This window comes from Hyperoodon ampullatus (assembly GCF_949752795.1).
Source record: "Hyperoodon ampullatus genome assembly, chromosome: 7".
NCBI lineage: Eukaryota > Metazoa > Chordata > Mammalia > Artiodactyla > Ziphiidae > Hyperoodon > Hyperoodon ampullatus.
This window is the reverse complement of record NC_136920.1, coordinates 4243194-4255352: the sequence shown is the minus strand read 5'-3', so window position 1 is coordinate 4255352 and position 12159 is coordinate 4243194.

The following is a 12159-nucleotide window of genomic DNA, read 5'->3' as shown; positions in this document are numbered from 1 at the left end:
GAAGTCCTGGCAGATGCCCCCCGCCCTGTGCCCACAGCACGCAGGCACCCTGAGATGAGTTATTTCACAGAAGGGCCCCTGGCCCCCCGTGACCCCCTCGGGGAGGTTTCAATGAGGCCTTATCCATGCGGACCTTCAGAAGCGCCTCGGGGAGACAGGCCAGCGTGCCCCGTCTGGGGGCACAGTGGTTGACACAGTGGGCCGTTTCAGCCGCCGTGGGGAGCCGCTCCGGCCGGGCACGCTTGGCAAGGCGGCCACTTCCTGGTGAGGACGTGTCTGGGCACCACACGTTCCTGGGCTCTGGGGCCGCCAGGTGACTGCGGGCTCTGGGCGGGTGCTGGGGACAGACCCCCACACTAGCGCCCACCCTGCTCTCCTGGCCCCATGCCGGGCTGGCCCAGGGCTGACTGTCCCCACAGCCTGAGGAGAGGAGACATGGATGGAGGCTGGACGTGCCCTGTTCCAGCCTGGGTCTCACCTGCTTGGGGCAGGCAGCTGGTGGGGGGGACACTGGGGCCTCGGCTGCATGCCTGTCCCCTGCTGAAGGTCCCCTGGGATGCTCCATCAGCTCTTGCAATAGTCAGGGCTCCACGAAACTCCTTCCCCACAGCCCTGTTCCACGGGCCCCTCGCTGGGGCTGGTATCTACCCCCACTGGGCCTGGCATGATGGAAGGGTGAAGGGGGCCTCCAGGGGTGAGGAAGCCCCTGTGGGAGTATTTGGACAAGTGAGGAGGGTAAAACCCAAATCTCCATCTTACCCTGAAGAGGAAGTGGGGGTCGGGAGCACCCCTGCATAGCCACCAGCTCTGCGGCCCCAGCCGGACTTTGTGCTGTGCCAGGACCAAAACCTCCGGGCCAGCGGTCACTAGCCTCAGCCTTTCCTGCCCGAGAACCCTGACCCGCTCTCCTGGCTTTGTTGAGAGAAACGGAGATTGCGCAGCCAAAGCCCTCTTTCTGGAGGGAGCACTGGCCCCCAAACCAGGCCTGGCGCCCCAGGAAGGGCGCACCTCCCATTTACCAGTTCAGTGCTATCCCTGGACATCCGCGTCCAGTGGGCCTGGAGTCCACCCAGGGAGACCGCAAGCTCCCTGTGGGCAGGGCTACTGCTGGTCCCGAACCGAAGGGTCCCAAAGCCAGCCGGCACCCTGCCTGCACCGGCTCTGAGCGCACAGGGCCCTCGAAGCCCTCCGGTTCAGTCCCCCAAGCCTCCTGCTCCGGCTGAAGCTCCCCCAAGAGCCTCCGGTTGGTGGGAAGCCTCCGGTCCCTGCTCCACGGCGTGCAGTTCCAGAGAAAGTGCTGGACCCCACAGGCTGAGCCCACCTGGGGCTCTGCTGCATGCCTCCCACGCAGCTGCAGCCCCCCACCTCTCGCAACAGGCTGCGCCGGCGGCCCACTAGCTCAGGGAGGGCTGCTGGCCCCTGGTGCCCACTGCCCAAAGTGGGCATGGCCAGGGGTGGGGTGGGGGCCGGGGGCTGGGGCAGCTCCGGGGCTCGGTGGAAGCTCCACCCCGGGTGTGGCAGGGCGGCCCCAGCTCTGTTTTCGGGGGTCTCAGGCCAGGGCCTGGGTAAGCTGCCTCTGGAGGCCCCGTGCTCCCGCTGCCTGGCGGCACCTATTGCCACCCCCCTGGCCCGGGGGCAGGAGCGGTTTGGCCACTTCTGCAAACTCTGTGCCCATTTTGCACACTTCCCTGGAAGGAAAACAGGCCGCCTGCAAGAGTGTTCTCAGGTGTGTCCAGCCCCAGAAGCGCCATCCAGGGAGTCTCCCCGGAGGACGTGACCCTCGGAGCGAGCCCCAGATACTCTGGATGCTCACAGGACATTGGCCGAGTTGGCACCGTCCACCCCATCCTTCCGACCATTGCTTCTGCCCACTGTCCTCTGGGCAATGCGTTCACTCCTGCCCTCCCCAGCTGCACCTGCTCTGGCCACACGGGCAGGCCTGCTCGGGCTCACTCTGGCTTTCTGGGAGCAGAGGGCAGATGAGGAGAGGAGACGCCTGGGAGGGCAAAGAGGGTCACGTTGGCTGTCCTGCAGGCTTGCTGCACAATCCACCCGGGAGCTGCGTGGCGGTTGCCTGCCCCGCCTTCAGGAGGGAGACGGCCCCTCCCCAGGATCCCAGGAACAGTGAGGCCCAGCCCCTCCCTTCGATGCCCGGCCTGAGCCTGCACCAGCCCTGCACCCCGTCCCGTTACTTTGCAGATGAGGGCGGATCAGACTGTCCCGGAGACCTGGAGAGCCCAGCCCCACATTCGGGCCTTCCTGATGGGCACGGAGAGCCGGGTGGGCTGCCCCAAAGGCTTGGGGGCCACGAGGGGGCTGTGGGGACTGAGGTCTGCTGGGGCAGGGAGAAGGCACAAGCACAGAGCTGCACACACACTCTGCCTGCCACCTCAGCCTGCGTGCCCTTGAGAGGGGCCAACGCTCCAAGCCCTCCCAGAACATGGCAGGTTTGGGGAGGTGGTAGCCACGGGGCCTTGAACCTGCCAGGAATGAAGCCTGGGAGCCCATGAGTGGAAAGGAGACGGCCCGAGGTGACCTCTCCACCTGGCCCTCGCTGCCCTTTATGGGGTCTCAGGGCGCCCGGCTGGCGCCTGTCAGGCAGGTGTCCACATTCTCTTCCTCTTTGGGAAGAGGACAGAAACCCACACCGGCCTGAAATAGCCGCTGTCCATAGCCTGCGTGCCTGTGCTGATTGGCCTCCCCTCGGTGGGCTTGGGTGCCCTGTGGTGGACAGACCCAAAAAAGGCCCCGCACCCAGCCTGAGCGGGAGGGGGGCTGGCAGCAGGGCTCGGCGGTGGGCCGGGGCCAGGGCCAGGCGGACTGCAGCAGCTGGGGCTGCCACTCGGAGGTGGAGACGGGAGGGGACAGCTGGCAGGAAGGGACCGTGAGGCTGTCCCCTGCTGAGGACAGGACTTGGCGTGGGGAAAGGGGTGCAAGGCTGCAAGGCACAGGCTGGCCGAAGCCCACACCTCTCCTGCCCGCCCCTCTGGCCCCAGCCATCCGATAAGAGCTGGGTGGTCCCGGCTCAGTGGGGTTGTGGGGGGGAAGCCTGGGCTCCTTGGCTTCGCAGAGAGAGGGGCCCCGTGTCCTCAGCACAGAGCCGGCTGGGCCTTGTGGGCACGGGGGTGCCCCACGGGAACCCTCCTCATTCCGTGCACTGCCCTGCTGTGACAACCCCTGTTCGCAACCACCGGTCCCTTCCCCTCTTGGGCCTGAAAGCTGGGAGCGAGGGGCAAGGGTGCAGGGTGGAGGGGACACGTGGGTGGGTGCGGAGGAGACCCGACGGGGAGCTGCCCTCCCACGTGTACTGCCGTCACCTCCGCAGCTCATAACCTTCTGGGGTCTCAGCTGTCCCCAGTGCCCACAGTCCTGCCTCTCTGGGACGAGAACCGAGCTGCAAGGCTGGAAATCGCCATGACCTGAAGTGGCTTTCGTGGCCACCTGGGCACCGGGGGCTGACTGCTCCCAGCACGGGCTTCAGGCACTTGGACTCACCCTCCTGCCCTCTGGCCCTCCTCCCGCTGCCGGGGGTCTGTGGGCAGGCTGGGTGGCCCCCAGACCAGCAGCCGGGGTGGAGGGGATCCTGCCCCCTTTTCCCAGTGCAGATGGTGGGGACCTCACAGGGCAGGCTGGGCGGGCTGGGCGGGGGGCTGGGGGTGGGAGCGAGGCGGGTGGGCCGGGGCAGAGGGCCCAGGCAGGGGGGGCCCGCGAGGAGCAGCTGCCGACCATGGAAAGAACGCGCGGCGGCCCTGGGCCACGCTCCGCGCGTGATGTCTCTCTCCTGGAGGCCCTTGGCCTCGCAAGCTCTCACTTGCTAAAGTTTCTCACTTTCAACTGCTTCCCGCTTCCCGTGTTTGCTTTCCTTGGTCGGGGACGAGAGACCTGGGAGCTTGGCTCCTTGGAGAGGCTCTTCCTGGAACGCCTGGTGGGTCGGCGCCCAGCCGTCCTGCCGCTGAGGTCACGGGGGGCCCCGGAGGCAGGAGCCACTGCATCTGCCCATTGCCCGGAGGCCCCATCAGACAGGCCCCTCTCGGGGAGAGTGCAGAGGATGTGGGGGGCTTCTCCGCAGGCTTTGCTGCTCAGGGCTCTGTGGCCTCAGGCAAACCCCCTCCCTCTCAGGCTTTGTTTTCCCCATCTGTCAAGTAGGGGGCGGGACCGGCCCCACCCAGTTTGGGGACAACGGGAGCCTCTGGGCCTCCAGGGTGCAGATGCCAGGACCTCCTCTCCTCTCTGGCCCCTGCTCACGGCCCCCTCCCCCGGAGCCCCCTGTCCACGAGGACCCAGCTCCACGCCTGTCCACAGGTCCTCTCCATACTGGCCACCTCTCCCAGCCTCTATGCTCCCATGCCCGAGGCCCAAGGCTCATCCGTCCTGTCCTCTCCTCGCTTGCACCCCAGGCCGTCCCCTGAGGCGGGTACACAGTGGGCATTCTGCCGGGACTGACCTCTCCCTGCAAACGTGCACCTGGGCCTCTGCTGCTCAGCCCACTGTGGTGGCTGGGTGCCCCTCCCGCCAGTCAGGGGACCTTCCCGAGGCCGACTGCCCGCCAGCTCCTAGGCCAGGGTGCAGGCTTTGCTGCGGGACGCCCACCCTGTGCTCTCTAGGACAGCCCTGTCAGGAGAGGGCGGGGCCCCCAGCAGCCAGCAGCCACCTGGGGACGGGAAGGTAGTCCCTGAGAAGCCAGGGGTCAAGGCACTGGAGCGAGGATGGAAGAGGGACTGGCGTTTCCCTGGGGTCTTCCCATGGGTGACGTGGTTATTCGTGCCCATCAGGTGGCAAGAGCTGGAGGGTAAGGTAGAGGGCAGAAGACCGGGTCGTGCCCCTTGGGAGTGGCCTTTCTGGCCCAGGAGGCCCAGCGGGGGTGGAGTCTGGAAAACTCTGCAGACGCACCGTACAGACACACAGACAGGCTGTGGGCAACTGGCGGTGGGGTGGAGGGCGGCGCACCAGGACCATCTGAGCAGTTGTCCACGGGGAGGCGAGCCTTTCTGCCCAGGTGGCCCTCCCGACGTGCTCTCAAACAATGAGCTTTCCCACCCCTCCCTCTGGGGAAGGTGGTCCACAGGGGCAGGGCAGGCAGGGCCTTGGAGTCCCTGGGACCCACCGCCCACTTGGCTGGCCCTCAGAAATGTGCCTGTTGGCTAAAGAGGGGTGTTTGGGGTGACGGAGCCCTTTGGGGCAAAGGGAGACACCCGTGGCTCCACCCTCACAGGTCCCCGTGCACACCTGGGGGGAGGGGAGGGGGAGGGTGCCCAGGAGGAACCCGTGCTGGCCAGCGGGCGGGCCTGGGTCGTGACTGGGACCACACACACGTCTCCTCGGCCTCAATGCTCTGGTTGCTCTGGCCTGGCTGTCAGTTGGGAGAAGGCTTTTATTTCTTTCCTCCCGCAGAGGGGACCTACGTGACCCTGACCATCCTTTATGCTGTCTAACGGGAGGCTCAAGCCTCCAAGGCGCCAGGAAACTCAAGCACCCCGGGGAGTGGGGGCCGGATGTCAGAGGGAGGATGCAGGAAGGAGAAAGGTCTGGATGCCGGGAGGCTGTGGGGGATGGGAGAGGCAGAGGAGGACAGACACCAGGCCTTGAGGGGGGCTGGAGACCGCTGGAGGTGAGCCTGGGGAAGAGCTGAGCCCTTATGGGAGCCCCCTCCCCCTCCAAGGGGTCTCTGCGCAGCCTGGGCACTGGCTGGTCAGCCAGCAAGCCCACCTCCCCAGCCTCTCCTGGGGATGGCTTGTCCACACGCCCCCACCTGTGGGCTCCTGCACGCAGCCCCCTGGACCCCCTGCCTCTCGGGAACATGTGCTGGGGTGCAGCCTCAGCTCAGGGCCCCAGGCTGCCCTGTAGGGAACAGTGGCAGCCCCAGAGGGGTGGAGGGAGGCCCCATCTGCCCCATGGTGCTGGCAGCCCAGCCTGGGGTCTGCAGCCCTGGGAAGGGTCCCTGTCTGGAAGGCACATAAGGAAAAATGGAGTCTGGAATTATTTTTCTTGAAAAAAATAAAAGAAGAAAACTTGCTTTAAAAGGGGAAAGATTGATGTCCTTGCTTTCCTGCACTTGGTCTGGGGCCAACAAGGTGGTTTCAGAAGAAACGCTCCTCTCCTTCCTCTATTAAATGTAACCAAATGCGATCTACACGAGGATCCCCAGGCAGCAGAGCTCACAACAGACAGGGCTCTCACCCACCCTCCACCAGGGCAGTGGGTCCTCCAGGGCCCACACGCAGGAGGTGTCCCAGACAAGGACAGAGGCCACAGCCAGCAGCAGGACCCCAGGGGGAGATGGCCAGGAGGCAGGCTCTTGCGGGGGGGGCCAGCATCCCCAAAACTCGAGCTGCTCACCGGCGTGGGAGAGCCAAGAAGCCAGGATGGGGAAGTGGGGTGCTGGGGACCCTCACACAGTCCCCCTTGTCTCCAGGCCAGATCGGGAAGCCCCCGTTGCATCTTGGCTGGAGCCCACCCTCCCCTAAAGTGCAACCCACCATGCTCCACTGTCCTGGTCCTGCAATGTCCCTCCTCCTGGGAGAGGAGGGGAGAAGGGCCACATCTCAGCCTGGGGACCAAGGCCAGGCCCTGAACCCAGGTCCCTGTGCCCTTACCATGGCTCAGGATGGCGGCACACAGGGACAGGGAGGGGTGGCCCTGGTCCAGACCCGTCCACTGCGATGGTGGCTCTCCAGCCCCGTGCCTTGCCTCCCCCAGGGAACATGTGAGCGCACACGGCACAGCCGTACCGCACACACATCCACACACACCGTGTACACGCACTTGCACACATTTGCACACAGCTGTGCACATACACAGGGGGCCCCCTCTCCTTCCTAGATGTGAGGCCCTGCAAGTAGAGTCAGGAAGGAATCGTCTTCAGAGCTTGTAGCCCCACCAAACCCCCTCCCAGCGCTGCTCTGTACACCCTTGGGGGAGGGGAGGGGAGAGCCTCAGGCGGAGTGCAGAGACCCCAGGGCCGGGCAGCCTGCCCCCGGCGCCTTGGGAGGCCTTGGAGGAGTGGACCCTCTGCCCGCCAGGCCACCCAGGAAGGGGCCCGGACCCCTGAGCAGGCTGCATGGGATTGAGGCCAGGGGTGCCTCCCCACGTCTCAAACCAACTATCTGGACGCAGACCAGCAGAACCAGTGTCCAAGGGTAGAGATGGGGCTTGTGTGGAAGGCAGGACCCCAGGAACCCTTGCGGAGCACAGTCCATAGAGGCAGCCGGGGTGGCAGGTCCCCTGCCTTCCGTGTGCTCGGCCATGACTCAGGCCGTCCTCAGGGACCACCAGCAGGCCCAGTGCTGGCATCCCCACCCCCTGCTCGGACTGCCCACTGAGTAATTAGTCTGGACCCAGACTGTCCTGCTGCTGAAGGACCAACTTGTAACTTATAGGGTGGCCAGACTAGCCAATAAAAATACAGGACATGGGACGTCCCTGGTGGTCCAGTGATAAAGAATCCGCCTTCCAATGCAGGGGACGGAGGTTCGATCCCTGGTCGGGGAACTAAGATCCCACATGCCACGGGGCAACTAAGCCCACGCGCCATAACTTCTAAGCCCGCGTGCCTCAACTAGAGAGCCCGCGTGCCACACGCTACAGAGCCAACGCGCCCTGGAGCCCACACACCACAACTAGAGAGAAGCCCGCACACCGCAACGAAAGATCCCGCGTGCCGCAACTAAGACCCGACAGAACCAAGAACTAACTAACTAAATAAATAAAATATTAAAAAAAATACAGGACACCTGGTAAAATCTGAATTTCAGACAAAGACATAATCGCTTAGCATATACGTATGTCCCCAGCAGTGTCCCAAATATTGCACGGCACGTATTCGTGTTGAGAAACATTCTTTGTTTACCTGAAATTCAGATTTACCTGGGCATCCTGCACTTTCCCCAGCGACTCTACACTAGGGGCGGAACGACGCGTGTGGCTGCCTCTCGGATTCCAGGTCTGATCCTGAGAGTGCGGTTCAAATCCGCACCATCCAACAGGAGGCACTCAGCTACACGGGGCTGCTTACGTCACGATGAATTTAAAGGAGGCACATTTTGGGGGCTCCCAGGCTGGACGGCGCAGATCCAGAACATCCCATCACGGGAAAGTTCTGCAGAAAGTTCCCCATCCCCCAGGGCAGGCCTGGATGGAGCAGCAGCCCTGGATTCTCACGAGTCTGGACCGTCCACCTGGAGCCAGCAAGGCTGGGCTTGGAAACGGGACGACTGCTGCCGAGAAGGTGGTCAGCAGAGCGGCCCCGCCCTCTGGTCCCCACCGCACTGCCCCCTCAAATTCTCTCTCAACACGGAGGGCAGAGGGAGGCAACCATCCCGTCACCCGGGGTGGCAGCTGGTGCCCCTAACGTGTGACGGCTGGCAGAGGAAGGACAGCAGGGGTCGGGGGCAGCCCTGGGGCCGCCTCGAGGCTGGCCGTGCAGAGGGCGCCTACTGTGTGCAGGACCCAGAGTGGGGCAGCGGGGGCGGGGCTGCTGCCCCAGCCCAGGTGTGAGGTGACGGGAGCCGGGCACCAGGGTGGTGGCAGAAAGGGCTCACGTCCTGTTCCTTTCTCTCCACAGCAGATGTAGGAGTCTTTGTCACCTGCAGTGGAGGTGAAGGCCCTGCTGACCCTGGACACCCCCAATCCCGGGGTGCAGCAAAGTGGACGAAGTGGTGCTAGAGGCACGGACAGCATCTCTGCCCAGGACGCCCGGCTGCCCTGGTCCTGGTGGGACATGAGGGCTCCCGAGATGGCAGCGGGTGCAGAGCCCACCCCGAGCATCATTCTCAGCAGTCCCAGCCCCACCAGCTGCCCAGTGGACTCTGTAACAGTCCTGCACCCCCCGTCCTGGGCGTCTGCCCTGTGGATACATGGGGCAGCCGAGGGTGCTGAGAAGGTGAGGCCCCCAGTTCCTGCAGTGACGTCCCTTCCCTGTGGGGACTCGTTTACTCAAGCCGATCTCCTCTCTGTCTCCAAGGGATGCCGGGTGCTTGGAGGAGGCCCAGTCAGGACAGGTGGCCTGGATGGGAGAGAGGAGGCTGGGAGTGAACTAAAGAGCCTCCCAAGGTCATGGGCATAGGGGTGTGGGGTGGATCAAGGCCCATGACGGCCGGTTCTCTTCCCTTGTCTGTGCCCGGTGATGTCTGTCGTGTCTTGAGAACCAGCGTGAGGAGACTATTTACACCAGGGTGATGGGCAAGCAGTGCAGTGTGGGCATCGGTGTTCCAAGCTCACCCTGTCTGCGGCCACAACTCCCACTTTTACCAAGTGCCTCAGGACCACATGTTCTGTGGGAGACGATGCCCCTGCAAACCAGAAGCTGGCAATCCTTCCCAAGAATTTCATTAAAGGGAAAATATTCACTCTGGGTCAGACAAGGACAGGAGAGTTGACACACGGGAGGGAGGCCATCTGCCCTAGGTTGACAGCTGGGGGCCAGAACACTCCATAAATGTGGTCCCGGGGGGTCCCTTCCACCTGTCACTCGCTGTGGCCACCCCTGGGCCCCACCTCGGATTTGGATTCCATTTGCACGCTCTCTACTGAGGAACCTTAATGGGAGAGTCACCTTAAAAGGTAATCATTGTCCTCCCAGGGCACCGTCAGAGAAGGAGCATGTCGGAGCCGGGTGGGGTGGTAGGCAGGGGAACAAGACTTAATTCCCAGAGCTTTCCTTCGGGGCTTTGCCGAGGGGACGGGACAGCTCGTGACCCAGGCCAAGCCTCCCATCTCCCACGTCGTCACCTTGGGCCGGGACCTGGCACCCACTCCCCTGCCCCAGTTTCTCGGCTCCTGGGGGCTCAAGGCCACGGTCTCCTGCCCCTGGGGGCTGGGAGGAGGACTGGGGCGCCTGGGGCGAGGCACCTGTACAGGCCTGTTCCTGTGCCCACAGCCGATGCCCCCGGAGTCATAGGAGGAAACCAAGGCTCGCAGCTGGGGGACAAGCCACGTGGAGGTGAGAGGCCACAGTCCACCTCACTCCCAGAGGCTGGCCACCGGAGCCACCAGTATCTACGGCCGAGAGCCCTGGGCGAGGGGCGGCCGGAGCGCAGTCCTGTTCCCTCCTCTCCCAGAGCCCCTCCTGCGTCACTGGCCTGGAGGGCTTTCAGTCTAGTACAGCCGGTCCTGGAGAGGATCGTGCCCTGGGGTGGGTGGGGGGCTGTCCCTGTCCCTGTCCCTGGGTGGGCCGGGCCGTGCTGGAGATGGTGTCCCCTCTCCGGCCGCACTGCTGCGAATGTCGTTCTTACCGGGAGCCATTTATAGGGGTGCTTTGTACGCACACAGGGCTCACAGTCCCTTTTATCAGCCCTAAGAAGGGCAGTGGGAGAAGGCTCCAGGCGCACTGGAACTGGAGCTGCAGCTGCCTCCGTCCCCTCCACGGAAGTGGGAGTCCTGGCCGCTTGGGCCCTGCTCCTGGGGGACAGGATAGCCGAGCTGCAGGGAGGGGACCCCTGGGCCCCTTGATGCAACCTGGGTGGAGGCGGACAAGGGCCCCCAGAGAAGAGCGCCATGTGCTTGAGCTTTCTGGGGCCGAGGCCGGACCCGTGAGTCCGGGCTTTCTCCCCGAGGGGACCCCCCTCTTCTGAGCCTCCTTCCAAGCACGTGGGGCTCCATGCCGCCCAGACCCCCAGGTCACTGTGCCTCACCTCCCTGCATCTTCCCTTGCAGGAACCCCTCCATCCTCAGCCCTCGGGAGAACCCCGAGACCCACATCCGAAAGAGGGGTGCAGTACCAGCCTGGGCTCCCTCTCCCCTCGGGTCTCTTTTGCCCTATCCTGCTCCCTGGATCACAGCGGGGGCCGGAGGGCTGATCCCAAGCCCTTCTCCCCAGCCTAGCAAGCCTCAGATCAGAACTGGAGTTGATAGATCCGATCCGTGGCAGCCCGCACCTAGCCCCCAGGGCAGGGAGGCGCCTGCCTGCCTTCCCTCCTCCTTCTGCAAGGAACGCAGCCTCCCTCTGCACCGGGCCCTGGATGCTACACCCTCCCACACGCCCTCCAGCCCCGCCCAGCCGCGAACACACACCCCTCAGGCCTTCCTCCGAAAGGCACGGCCTCTGCGGCCCAGGCTGTCCCCCCAGCACCCACCCCTCCACCCCCACCACACCCCTCGGATCCCAACACCGAGCCCCAACTTCTCAATGGCCCAGCACCCCGGCTTCTCTGGACTCGTGGGGCAATGGGGCCTGGGTGCTGTCCTGGGGTCCCAGTGAATTGGAGGCTGGGGGACACCTCTGGGGGTGCGGGGTGACAAGAGCTTCATCTTGGCGGGGCGGCTGAGGCCTTGACATCCCAGTCGTGGCTGGTGGCCTTGGTGGGGATTCCTGGGGGCCCGGGGCCTGGCCAGCACGTTCTGGGGGCCCATGATCATGACGCCCCCACTGTGCCCTGAAGCCGTTGAAGGAGGACGGGACCACCGGCTCCCTTAAGACAGTGGAGCCCTCACCTGCAGGCTCGCAGTGGGTCTGGGGGGTGAGAAAGGGCTGGTGCGGAGGAGCCTGGGGTGGGGGGCTGGGGCTTGCAGGTCTGGAGCGAGCCCCTGCCCACAGCGGTGGTGAGCACAGATGCCTCCAGGGCTCTGGGGCTGCCCTGGGGGGTCCCCACAGGCCCCCCACACACACACAGAGACAGTGGCGGGGCGCAGGGACCCCGGCCCGGCCTCCGCTCTGCACCAGCCACCGGCCGCAGGCGCCATCGGGGGCTGAGCAGCCTCTCCGGCCTCAGGTCTCCCAGGAGGAGGGGCCGTCTCTTCCCTCAGGCTGGGCCCTCTCTGGGGTGGGGGGCAGCAGGGCGGGAGGGGCTGAGACTCAGGCGGAAGCCCTGGGGCACCCAGCGGGCCGCCCGCCAAGACCAGAGACCCCCAGAGCCAAGGCACCCTTCCCCCATCACCCTGGGAGGTCAGCCTAATCAATAAGGCTGCTCGCTGAATAAATCACTCCAGGGGCCTTAGCGCAGGTTTTGCGGTGGCTACGATAATAATATTAACAGAGCCCCTCAGAAACCTGGCAGAGGCTGGACGGCGGGTGGCGTGGCGGCAGGGGGCCACGCTGGCCTGACTGAGTCCCGCCCCCAGCCTCTGCCCACCCACCAGGCCCCGTGGCCACCCAGGACCGCCTGGGGGGCTTCCACCCAGCTCCCACCGCAGGGCAACGCACGTGCTAGCTGGGGGGGGGGGACC